At 37.2% G+C, this 12,058-nt stretch overlaps 1 pseudogene; it reads right to left on the minus strand.

The window, feature by feature from the left end:
- The window catches only part of LOC121411764, a 30,680-nt pseudogene extending 20,455 nt beyond the window's left edge, over positions 1–10,225 (minus strand).
- Positions 10,226–12,058: the final 1,833 nt, after the last annotated feature.

The raw sequence follows: 12,058 nt of genomic DNA on the forward strand, positions 1-12,058 counted from the left end.
AAAGATTTAAAAAGTTACTCGAATTTCGAGTTTTCGGATTTGTGACGTCATAAACGAGCAGCTGCCCCAGGTGTTATGCAGAGTAAAATGCATGAATTTTATTTTTTTTAATGGTTCGTTGTGACTTTTTTTTTTTAGAAACGGGTGTGAAATGATTTGTCTATTGATATACTGAATGTACAGTAAAAACCATTTTCGATTTTCTGCGTAAATGACTTTTCATTGATTGCATACCATTCGATATGTAGGAAAGCCCCAAGGGCCCGTTGCAGAAAAAATTGCAATCAATCGCAACTCTAAAAATCATGCGTAACTTGATATTCAACCAATCAACAGCGCGCATTTGGGACTTGCAACTGATTTATTGACTTGCGTTTAAACGCAACTCCTTCTGCAACGAGCCCCAGGGGCCCGTTGCTCGCATATGACGTCACAAATCGAATAATTAAAATTCTAATAACTTTTTTTATTCTTTGGGTGGATTTTTCTCAAACCTTCAGCAGTAGTTATTATTCTTTTCCAGCTATTTTTACGATAAACTTTTTGTCAGGGTGAACTTTCCCTTTATTAACACTTCAAACACAATAATATAGAAAGCGTCAAACCTGGGTATCCCCGGGTGAGGTACTGGTTCTGCTATTGGCTTGGTGAATTTGTTGCTTCCTGGAATATAGATGCAGATCAGAACAACTAAACAGCACAGAGGAAAGATTGTCGACTTGAGATATTTTCCTAGTGACGTTTGGTTGATGGAAAGACCACTGTCGGGCCCAGTGGTGCTTGCGGGCCGACCGTTATCCCCCTCCTTCGGGTTCATTGTTGAATCGTCTTACGCATTGATGATCGATCTCGAGGATCAGAAGCAAGCAAAGCACGAGGAGGGGAGGCAATGACGGGCTCACTGAAAGGAAAGAAATAGACATGGTTACGAATTTAATTATAGCAAATTGAAGGCCAAGTCAACCATAAGTATGAAACATGGTAGGCCCAATAGAGAATGGACCAAAACCTCTGCCATTTTAATTGTTACCTCTGCTATTAATGCCTCTGCCATTTTTACCTCTGCCCTTTTTGCCTCTGCCATTTTTACTTCTGTCATTTTTACACTATGACATTTTTGCCTCTGCTATTTTTGCCTCTGCTATTTTTACCTCTGCCATCTTTGCCTCTGCCATTTTTACCTCTGCCAATATTGCCTTTGCCCTATTTGCCTCTGCCATTTTTACTTCTGTCATATTTATTTCTGCTATTTATGCCTCTGCCATTTTTACCTCTGCCCTTTTTGCCTCTCCCATTTTCCTTTTGACATTGTTATACTCTGTCATTTTGGCCTCTATTTTTGTCTCCGCCATTTTTACCTCTGCCCTATTTGCCTCTGACATTTTTACTACTGTCATTTTTACCTCTGCCATTTTTGCCTCTGCTTTTTTTGCCTCTGCTATTTTTACCTCTGCTATTTTTGCCTCTGCCCTATTTGCCTCTGCCCTTTTTGCCTCTGCCCTTTTTACTTCTGCCATTATTACTTCTGCTGTTTTTGCCTCTGCCATTTTTACCTCCACCATATACCTTTGCCATTTTTACTTCTTCTATTTTTACCTCTGCCACTATTACCTCTGTGATTGTTACCTCTCTTGCCATTTTTACACCGAACCCTCCTCGCATCACTCGAACAGCAGAAAGTTCGTAAGTCTTCCTTATGACGACCTTTTCGCCAAACCTTCGCTGATAAGTTTCTTTTCATAATCTACTTTCAAGAAAAACTAACTTAATTTCAGTGTGAACTTCCCAATCAAAGCAAAACGTAAAGAACAGTCGTCCGACAGGTCACTTAAGAGTGGAGAGAAACGAGGCATAGTGACGTTTCGAAAGCACCTTTCTTCTGACCGAACAGCGACTCAGTGTGGCAGATGTGACAGGGATTGATATTCAAGAATCGGTCAGCACTGCAGCAACGACAGAAAATGTCCCACATGACTGTGGTGCATGCAGGGTGAAAATAAAAATCATCGATGATGCTGCTGTTGCTGCTGCTGCTGATGATGATGATGATAACGATGATGATGATGGTGGTGGTGATGATGATGATAATATAACATTGACCTTATCAGATGGCAGGGATCGTGATGTATTCTGTATTTAAAAGAAAGACTGCTATCGTTCTGTAGTACGTCCTATGTTGCAGAGGCGTCGATCGTGGGGGGGGGGCAGGGGGGGCGATCGCCCCACCAATGAAAATATTGGGGGGGCAAACATATCATTTCGCCCCCCCCCCCCCAATAATTCCGGATATGCCAAAAAAAACAAGATTGTAATGTTCAGCAAGCTAGATTGAGATACACAACTCGTTCTTCATTTAAAATCGTGCTCAAAATGTCCGCTTTTCAGATTGGAATATAAAATTTTCAGCTCGCGCTTCGCGCTCGCATCATTTTTATAACAAAACCCCATACTTTTCATGATTAAATAGGTGAATGTAAATGTCCCGTTTTCAGTTCTAAGCCTCAAAAGAACTCCTGTTTCGATTTGTAATCATCTTTTCTTGGATATATATCTTGGTCTTTATCAAAAACGTCCATTAAACTGTCATTTTTTCAGATCGAAATATCAAAATTTTAATCTCGCGCTTCATGCTCGCATCTATTCTTCTTTTAGATACAAATCTTAATCATTGGTACAAAAAATGCTTAGAATATCAAGCTTTCAGGTCAGAAAATAAAGAAATTTCGGCTCACTCTTGGCACTCGTATACGTAGTGAGATATATATCTTCCTCAGGCACGCTTTTCCTGTCAGTATACTAAAAAAAAAAAATCAGCTCGCGCTTCGCGCTCGCATCAATTTGTTGGTGAGATATGTGTCTGTGTCTCATGAGTCATATATATATATATATATACATACATATATATGTGTGTGTGTGTGTATATATGTGTGTGTGTTAATGGGTGTTTTGTAAGATCCAGCGGCTTTGGAACATTAACGATTTTGCCCCCCAAATCTGAAAAATTGATCGACGCCCCTGCTATGTGGGTGTTTCATATAAAGCTGTTCATTGGATACGAATGACTTTACGCACGACTGGTGATCCTTTCTTTTGGTAAAGGGTATAAATTGGCGATGGTTTAGCGCGTAAAAAAAGGTTCACAAGCAAATCTTAAAGTCGCTCTTAACTTTCGAACAGCTTCATGAAACGGCCCCCTGGGCCTATAAGACTAAGACCAGACAGAGTGTACACAACTGCCTCCATGATCTTAAAACCATTATGATGAATATGATATCCTACAAAATGTACAGACCTCTCCGCTCCGGAACACTGTTCACAAACTTATTCACAGTTGGAATCTTCCAAACGGTGTATAAAGGGAGTTGTTGACGCAATGAACCATTGATTCAGGTGCACTTTGATGTCATTTATCTTTTGCCGAGCATAGGCTTCTTCAAGCCCCAAGTTACAAATTAACATAAAATCAGCACCCAAAACAGAAATCATATATTCCATAGTCAATATGAACTCGTTTGGAAAAAGTTCGAGGAATACATTTATGTTTCAGATCCTTCCAAATTACCTGCAGGCCAACATCAATTCTGTTTGAGCATTGCATACATAGTTCTCAACAAAAATGAAAAATAAATGACGAGAACAACATCCAGGTGGCATAATGAATTAGCACGTGATCAAACATTTAAAATAATTCAATATTTAATTTGGAAGTTACAAAACACGTTGACAAGGAAAACACTAACTAACACTAACTGATTCACCAATCAACTAATGCGAACGTAAGCACGGACAGCAAATGTTTTATATTGAGACCTTAAATATGGCAATCACTTTAAGTAATCATGAAAAAAGAAGCAAATGTCACTACATGAAATAAAAATAACTCGAATAGCGAGGAAATATATTTGGTGTACAGTATATTTATTTCAAAACGGGAGGTTTTAGTACAGCAAGATTATATACATGTATCTCGTTAAACAGCATATGCGAGCACCAGGAACAATAAAGACATAGGCCCTGAGCAAATAATGTTTCATAAAGTTATGAAAAATGCTTCTTATATAATATTACATAATTATGATAGAACATTTATAATGAACATAATTTCTCCTTTCCCACTACGTTTCTCTTCGTACATGTATCTCCCTCTTTTTCTCCTTTTCCCCGTTTTTTTTTTGTTTTTTGGGGGGGCATATGCCCCCCCCCCCGTAGTTACACCACTGCTCACCATCGTCATCTAATGCGAGCGCCATGCAAGCGCTTGCTGATTTTGTTAGAATTACACCTCACACATGAAACAAATTTTGTAGTCATTTTAATCATGAACATGATACATATCTGACTAATCAAATATTGCGAGCGCGAAGCGCGAGATGATTTTTTAATTCAGACCTGAAGAGGGGCATTCTAAGGCTTGTTTGTAGGAATTCACTAAGACCATACGAATTTCACTAACCAAATGATGTATGCGCGAAGCGCGAGCTGATTTTTTATATAAAGAGCAGACATCTCACCAGTCCACAAGCTAATGCGAACGTAAGAACGGATAGGAAATGTTTAATATTCAGACCTTAAAGGTGGCAATCATGAAATAGTCATGAAAAAAGCATATGTCACTTCATAACTGAAACAATAAAAACTCGAAATGCGAGGAAATATATTTGGTGTATATTGACTTAAGAACGGGATGTTTTAGTACAACACGATTATATATAACATTACTCAGACAATGCGAGCACCAGGTCTGTGATTAGCCCTCTCTACGCCCTAAGTCAAATATGTTGCATGAATTGATGAAAAAATATTTCTTATGTTAAATGATATGATAAGTATAATATAATATTACATAATATACAATCATTTCTTCTTCCCCATTACGTTTCTCTTCCTCTCTCCTTCTTTTTCTTCTTTTCCTTCTTTTTGGGGCCAGCCGATTGGGGGGCACGTGCCCCCCATGCCCCCGTAGTTACGCCACTGGGTACAGACCTCTTCGCTCCGTAACACTGTTCACAAACTTAGTTACAGTTTGAATCTTCCAAACGACGTATAAACTTATAAAGGGAGTTCAGTTGTTGACGCAAGGAATCATTGATTCAGGTGCATTTTGATGTCATTTATCTTTTGCCGAGCATAGGCTTCTTCAAGCCCCAAGTTAAAAATTAACATAAAATCAGCACCCAAAACAGAAATCATATATTCCATAGTCAATATGAACTCGTTTGGAAAAAGTTCGAGGAATATATTAATATTTCAGATCCTTCCAAATTACCTGCAGGCCAACATCAATTCTGTTTGAGCATTGCATACAAAGTTCTCAACAAAAATGAAAAATAAATGACGAGAGTAACATCCAGGTGGCATAATGAATTAGCACGTGATCAAATTTAAAATAATTAATATTTGATTTGGAAGTTACAAAACACGTTGACAAGGAAAACACGTTAGCTGTGAAGATCGACAGACTTTCAGCAAACATCTGAAATGTATTTGTAGGAAAATGGTGAGAGTGTTATTGCTTCTACCTTTTCCAATCAGAGTGTAGTCTTAACGTAAATGTACTATTATTTGTTTTTACTACATGTATACAATTGGATAGTGTGGCATATATTGTGGGATGTAAATCTTAAATGCAAGGGTAATATAAAGGGTAAATCAGTAGAAAAAGTTGAGAAAATAACAATCATGAGAAATCAGTGTTCAAAGAATTTATGCAATATTAAAAAGATGATACAAATACATATGTACCTTACGTTTTTGTATTTATTTTAAGAAAGTCTTATCCAGTTTATACAGCATTCCAATATTAATGGAGTTTATATTTGCACACTGAGCTGTTTTGCTGATAAAAATCACGATATGTGCATACAAAAAAAAGATTGACAGACTTGTACCAAAAAAAGGTAGTAGAAAATTTCGAGAAGTGATTCCGAATATATTTTGAAACAAGCGAAGAGGTAAGAAGCTTTTCCATGAAGTGGGGGCTGAAGCCATCGCGAAGATTACGATTGCGCGCGAAGCGCATATCACGGAGGCAAAGCACGGAGTCCCTTGCTGACGGGATCTACAGATATGTGATTATACATAGGCGGATCCAGGGGGACCGAGTGGCCCGCCCCCGACCCACCATTGCTGGAGCCAAAAAAGGGGGAAAGAGAGAAAAAAAGGGAAAAGTGAAAAGGAAAAAAAGAAGAGGAAAATAAGAGGAAGACGAGTGGATAAAAAAGGTCAAGGGAAGACTTGAAAAATAACAAAAAATCATTCATATCCCCCCAAAAAAATGGATCGCTCTTCGCGCTCGCATTGTCTGTTCGATGTATATATACTGCTCAATTACTGATGTGGAGCTTAACATACTAGTATCAAGTTTTGAATTCGATATACAAAACATATTTCAGCTCGGACATCGAGCTTTCATTATTTTGTTTGATTTATATATTTTTTTAATTGCTCTGTAAAATGTCCGTTTTATGGTGTGAATATCAACATTTTCAGCTTACGCTTCGCGCTCGCATTTTCACTGTAGGAAGATACCAAACACATCTTTTTCCATGATTTACAAAACATGAATTTTTTATGTATGATTTTTTTATTTCGCGCCTCGCGCTCGCATTACTAATTGTTTAGTTATATATTACCTATCCCGTTCATAATTATAATGAGTGCTTTGAATGTCCATTGTTTAGGTCGGAATGTCAAATATTTTTAGCTCGCGTTTCGCACTCAAATAATCGTTGAAATATGTACCGTCTTAATGCCACTAACTGCAAAAACTCCTAAACAGACCTCCCTTTTCGATCAGGTCGGAACGCATGTTAAAAATTTCTGTAATTATCTAGTTACATACGCATCTTGTTCAGGATCACGGGCGTAAATCCCGGGGGATGGGGGATACACCCCTCCCCCACTTTCCGGAGAGGGGGATGACATGTACAATCACCCCCCCCCCACACACACACACACATACTTTTCAAGATAGAAAAAACAAATCATCAAATGTTTAATTATATTGTTATTGTGTGGATTCATCTTTAAATGCAGTCAAATTGCTCATATTGGCCTAATTTTGCATTCTAAAAATGCAAAATTTCTCACGGTGTTACTCTGCTCCCTCGCTCAACTTACAAGTATTTGGCCGTGACAGATCTCTAGGTTTAAGCTTATTGCAAATGTTATATCCACTGCACCACGGGAGTTTAGTTATAATATGTCCATTTATGAATATGTGATTCCGATGTCTTTCAAATATGATTATAATTTTTAACATTAAAATTAAAACATCCTTTAAAGGTCAAGTCCACCCCAGAAAATTGTTGATTTTAATCGATAGAGAAAAATCAAACAAACATAACGCTGCAAATTTCATTGAAATCGGATGTACATGTAAATTAAGACAGTTATGACATTTTTAAGTTTCGCTTATTTTTTCACAATTAAATTTGAACAACTCAGTGATATGCAAATGAGAGAGTCGATGATGTCCATCACAAATTTTTACAAATTTGACAAAAAGGACCAACTTAACTTAACCATAAACTGTTAAAATAATGGTAATTCCACATGTTCAGGGAGAAATTGACAAGGAGGAGAAAATTAGAATATTTCATATAATAAAATACAAAAGAAATAGTGAGTTGGTGACGTCATCAGTCTGCCAATTTGCATACCGACCAGGATGTGCATATAACTGTTTTGTGAAATTAAGCAAAATTTTCAAATGTTACAACTTTCTTATTTTACATCCGATTTTGATGAAATTTTCAGTGTTTTGCTTGTTGGATTTTTCTCCTTTTTTACAAATCAACTTTTTGTTGGGGTGGACTTGTCCTTTAAATACACTTTCGTGAATATGGGAGGGATCATTTGGTATCTTTGTGGAGGTAGGGATCTTGTACGAAAAATATTTGGCCTACCGTATTCATAAGTATACGATGAGTATACTGATGACATTGATCAAATCATTGCCGCTAATCATGCTAATGAAACATTTGTCTTTGCCAGTTTATCCATTTATATAGGGGACTTTAAATCACATATTTCGTGAATAAATTTTGCTCGAAAATTTGTAATGTTGCATCGTCTCCCAATATATAATCTTAAAGATTATTCGAAATCTTTCATGTTCATACTAAGTATTCATCACTGTGATATTTCCACGTTTTCAGAAGTTTATATTGTGGCATGTGATGGCCTCTGATCAGTTCATATGGCACCCTTATTCCTGATAATTATGATCCTATTTTTTATATGAAACCATCCGCTGTGAGATATTACTCCGAGATGACTAGAAAAAGATTTTATCATGTTCTCTTTCCGTTTATTTTCATGATTTTGTATTATCACCAGAAAGCCAGGGTAACTATTCATTCACACAATATACAAGACAGCAAAAGCTTCAGAACTTTTGTTACGTCTGAGGCAAGAAAGCAATCTCCATACTTCATGTTAATATTAGGTCAATGTGCAAGCAACAATACTGAAGGCTATTTTTGATGAATGAATGATGAAATACCCCTGTTCATCCCGTTAATTGCGTGTTCTAATAATAAACCAGTTTTCATTGAAATCAAACAAGTTCACAATAGTCCACTGCAGATATAGGCGTCCAATATTATATTTCAAATTCTATATATATGCAAATGAATGTCACACTCATCAACCAGAGACATACCTATCCACGGAGGATTAGTCTACTACACTGGTGGCGCTGAGCATTGTCACAGCACCCCCAGTAACAATAGATAATCCTCCGTGGCCAGGTCCATGTCATCAACGCTCATTAGAAAATATGCTTCTTTAATGTTTGTAAGGGTGTGTCATTTGACATTTTTTTAATGAATATATACATGTATAAGAATTACGGGCCTTATCGTGAAATTTGTCACCTCTCTTCTTGTGTGTGTGTGCGCTCGTTGTGTACAAAGTCAATGGGAGTGGAAAGAAGTCACCGCCGTTGACGAAATAAACGGCAATGAATGGACTGGTGACATAAACCACGTTAATGCTGAATAATCATGGCATTATTAATTGGCGTTGGCTACAATTTTTTAATACCCAACTTTGATACTATAACTTCGCCAAACCGTCATGAATGATTGATTGATTTTATTTGTCAGATAAATATGAACAAGTACAAGAAAATATGAACAGAAGTGTATACCTTGACAGGATTGCCCATGAAAGCCGAAATGGCTTATTTCCAATGGGGGGTCCTTAAATCAGTGATCGAAGACAATGTACATCTATGAAAAACACCTATAGAAATCTACAAACTTCTTCAATTAAGTCTAGACCACTAAATTAACACGATGAATTGTAAAGCTTAATATATAAAAAGACAAAAACAATAAGTTTGCCATGAAAAACATTTACGTAGAAGAGATAATGAACATGATGAAATTAGCCTAGGGTTGTGCACGTTAAAACTGACTGGAATTTGGCCTGCTGATTGGCGTTGGTTACGAATTTTACCCAACTTTGATACTAACTTCGCCCAACCGTCATGGAGAAAAAAGTGAAAGGGTTGCACTTACCACTGTTCTACTTTGTAGCTGATTACATAAGTCAAACAGCAACGTTGACCCGACAATAGGCGTTGCCTACACGGAGAGCCAAGGCGGGGAATTCGCGTACATGGACTCCACCGCCTCCCTGGTACTACTAGTAAGAATATACCACTCTCGATGCCTGGTGCTTCCGCGTCCGATGGTGATCCAGAATAACAAGGTGCTCAAAATCTGGTTGTTTGGACAAAAAATTGTATATCTACATCGGAGGAAGATGAATGCTTCCTAATTAAAGACAATCGTACGAACTGACTTCATATCGGTCAGAATGACCCTTCCATGTAGTGTAATTTCAAGAAGTACGAGTGAGTGACCATCGGCCACCGTACGTTGAATGTAATTGATGGCGAGAGTTTCTCCAGACCCCGTTGTCGTTTTACAGACCTGAGGCAAAGCACATTTGCGACATTTATCTGATCATTTTAAAAGAAATTCTTTGGGTTTGATGAATGAACTAATGGTTCCTTCTACTCATTGATGGTTGATTATGATTATGGTTTTCATTCTGGGGTCTCAGTGAAGATAATTTTTAAAGTCTGCACGACGAGACTGTTGGACAAGGTCATAAAGGCTTTCTCCTCGCTTTGTTTCCACCTTTGCGCAGTTGATTTACAGAAGCAAACCGTTACGTAATAGGTAAGCAGACAGAATCGATTGAGGAAATGTTCTTGGCTTTCAGACCTGTTTTCTTTTCCGGATCACAGTGGGCAAGAACATGGACCTATCCATGGTCGGTGATACATGTATATCGTGCCATTGATTCAGAAACGAACATGGTTTACTATACATCTGACTCACTGCAGTGCCTCCAGGTTTTTTTCCAATTGGCCTTATGCCAATTTGTCCAATTGCACTGTAAAACTGTGGTGTTAAAACTGACACCAATAGAGGGGCACACCATGAGGTGTTAAAATAACACCCTAGAGATTGAACATAACACCAAAGAGTGTAAATGTAACAACCATAGGTGTTTTAATAACACGTATAGGTGTAAAACTAACACCACCAATTTAACACGGTGTAAAATAACTGGTGTGGTCCTCTATGTATACCGGTTAACACCAAAGTTTTTGCTGTGTGCCAACTCGTATTTTGCTCTACCGTCAGTTCGTCCACTATCCACATGTACGAACTGTCATCGTCCATTCACCATTTCGTCCCATTTCGTCTAATAGCCAATTATTTGCCCAATAGCGTTACTTAGGCCTATATGTCATTTGGTCTAATTGGACTTAGTTTCAATTAGGCGAAATGAATGAAAATGAAATGAATGAGATTGTGGATGATGTGAACACACATGAAACAATAAATAAATAAATAGATAAATAAATAATAGGCCAACTGGTAACGATACGAAATGGTCATAGACGAACTGATGATTAGATGATGATTTGGTTTGGCTTGTTGCTACATGTACAAAATGTACATGTACACAACTGAGCGCTACGTTAGAAAACCCCTATTTTGATGCTTATATAAAAAACTTCCTGAATGATAATACTGCTGATCTTAACTCGATCTTTGACCCAAACGACCCATGTGGGCAGCTTAATACTTCACAGTATTTTACAGAACAAAATTTTAAATCTTTCATTAACTCTAGCAGTCTTGAAGAGGATATTTTTCTTCTCCATCTTAATATTCGTAGTGCCAACAAAAATTTCTTGATAATAATCAGTTTCCCAAACACTCAGTCATTGGATTAACTGAAACGTGGTTTTCGGAAAATCCTTGTTCTCTTTATGCACTCTCTGATTTTAATCTAGTTGTTAATAACAGAACTCTTAGACCCGGTGGTGGTGTTGCACTTTATATACCCCAACAATACGAATATAATCTTATAAATAATATGACTTTATCCAATGATGCTTTAGAATCACTCTTTGTTGAAATCATTAACCCTAAAGGAAAAAATCTGATATTGGGAGTTTTATACCGACCTCCAAATTCGAATACTCAACATTTTCTGGAAACCCTCAAAGAGTTTTTACTCAATCCAGTTCTTAAAAATAAAGAATGCTTTTTTATGGGGGACTTCAACATCAATTTAATGAATTGCAACACTAACAATATTTCGCAAGAGTTCCTTGAAATGTTCTTGACTAATTCTTTCTTACCACTAATTACTAAACCAACGAGAGTAACTAGCACTTCTGCAACTATTATAGATAATATTTTTAGTAATGTAACTTACCCTGCCCCCATAGCTGGTATAGTCCTTAGCGATATTTCTGATCACTTTTCAATTTTTGCGAAGTTGTCTAAAAATAAACTTTTTAAGAATGAATCATAATACTTCCTATCGTAAAATAACCGATGATAACATTTCCCGTTTAATTAATGATTTAGACAATACAGACTGGTCGACCATTTTTGACTCCACAGACGTTGATGTAGCCTACGACTCTTTTATAACCAAATTAACGTCTTCTTTAGATACCCATGTTCCTATTATTACCAACCGAAAATCAAATTATAAAAAAATCCCAATACATCCC

This window comes from Lytechinus variegatus, chromosome 3, assembly GCF_018143015.1.
Source record: "Lytechinus variegatus isolate NC3 chromosome 3, Lvar_3.0, whole genome shotgun sequence".
NCBI classification, from domain to species: Eukaryota; Metazoa; Echinodermata; class Echinoidea; order Temnopleuroida; family Toxopneustidae; genus Lytechinus; species Lytechinus variegatus.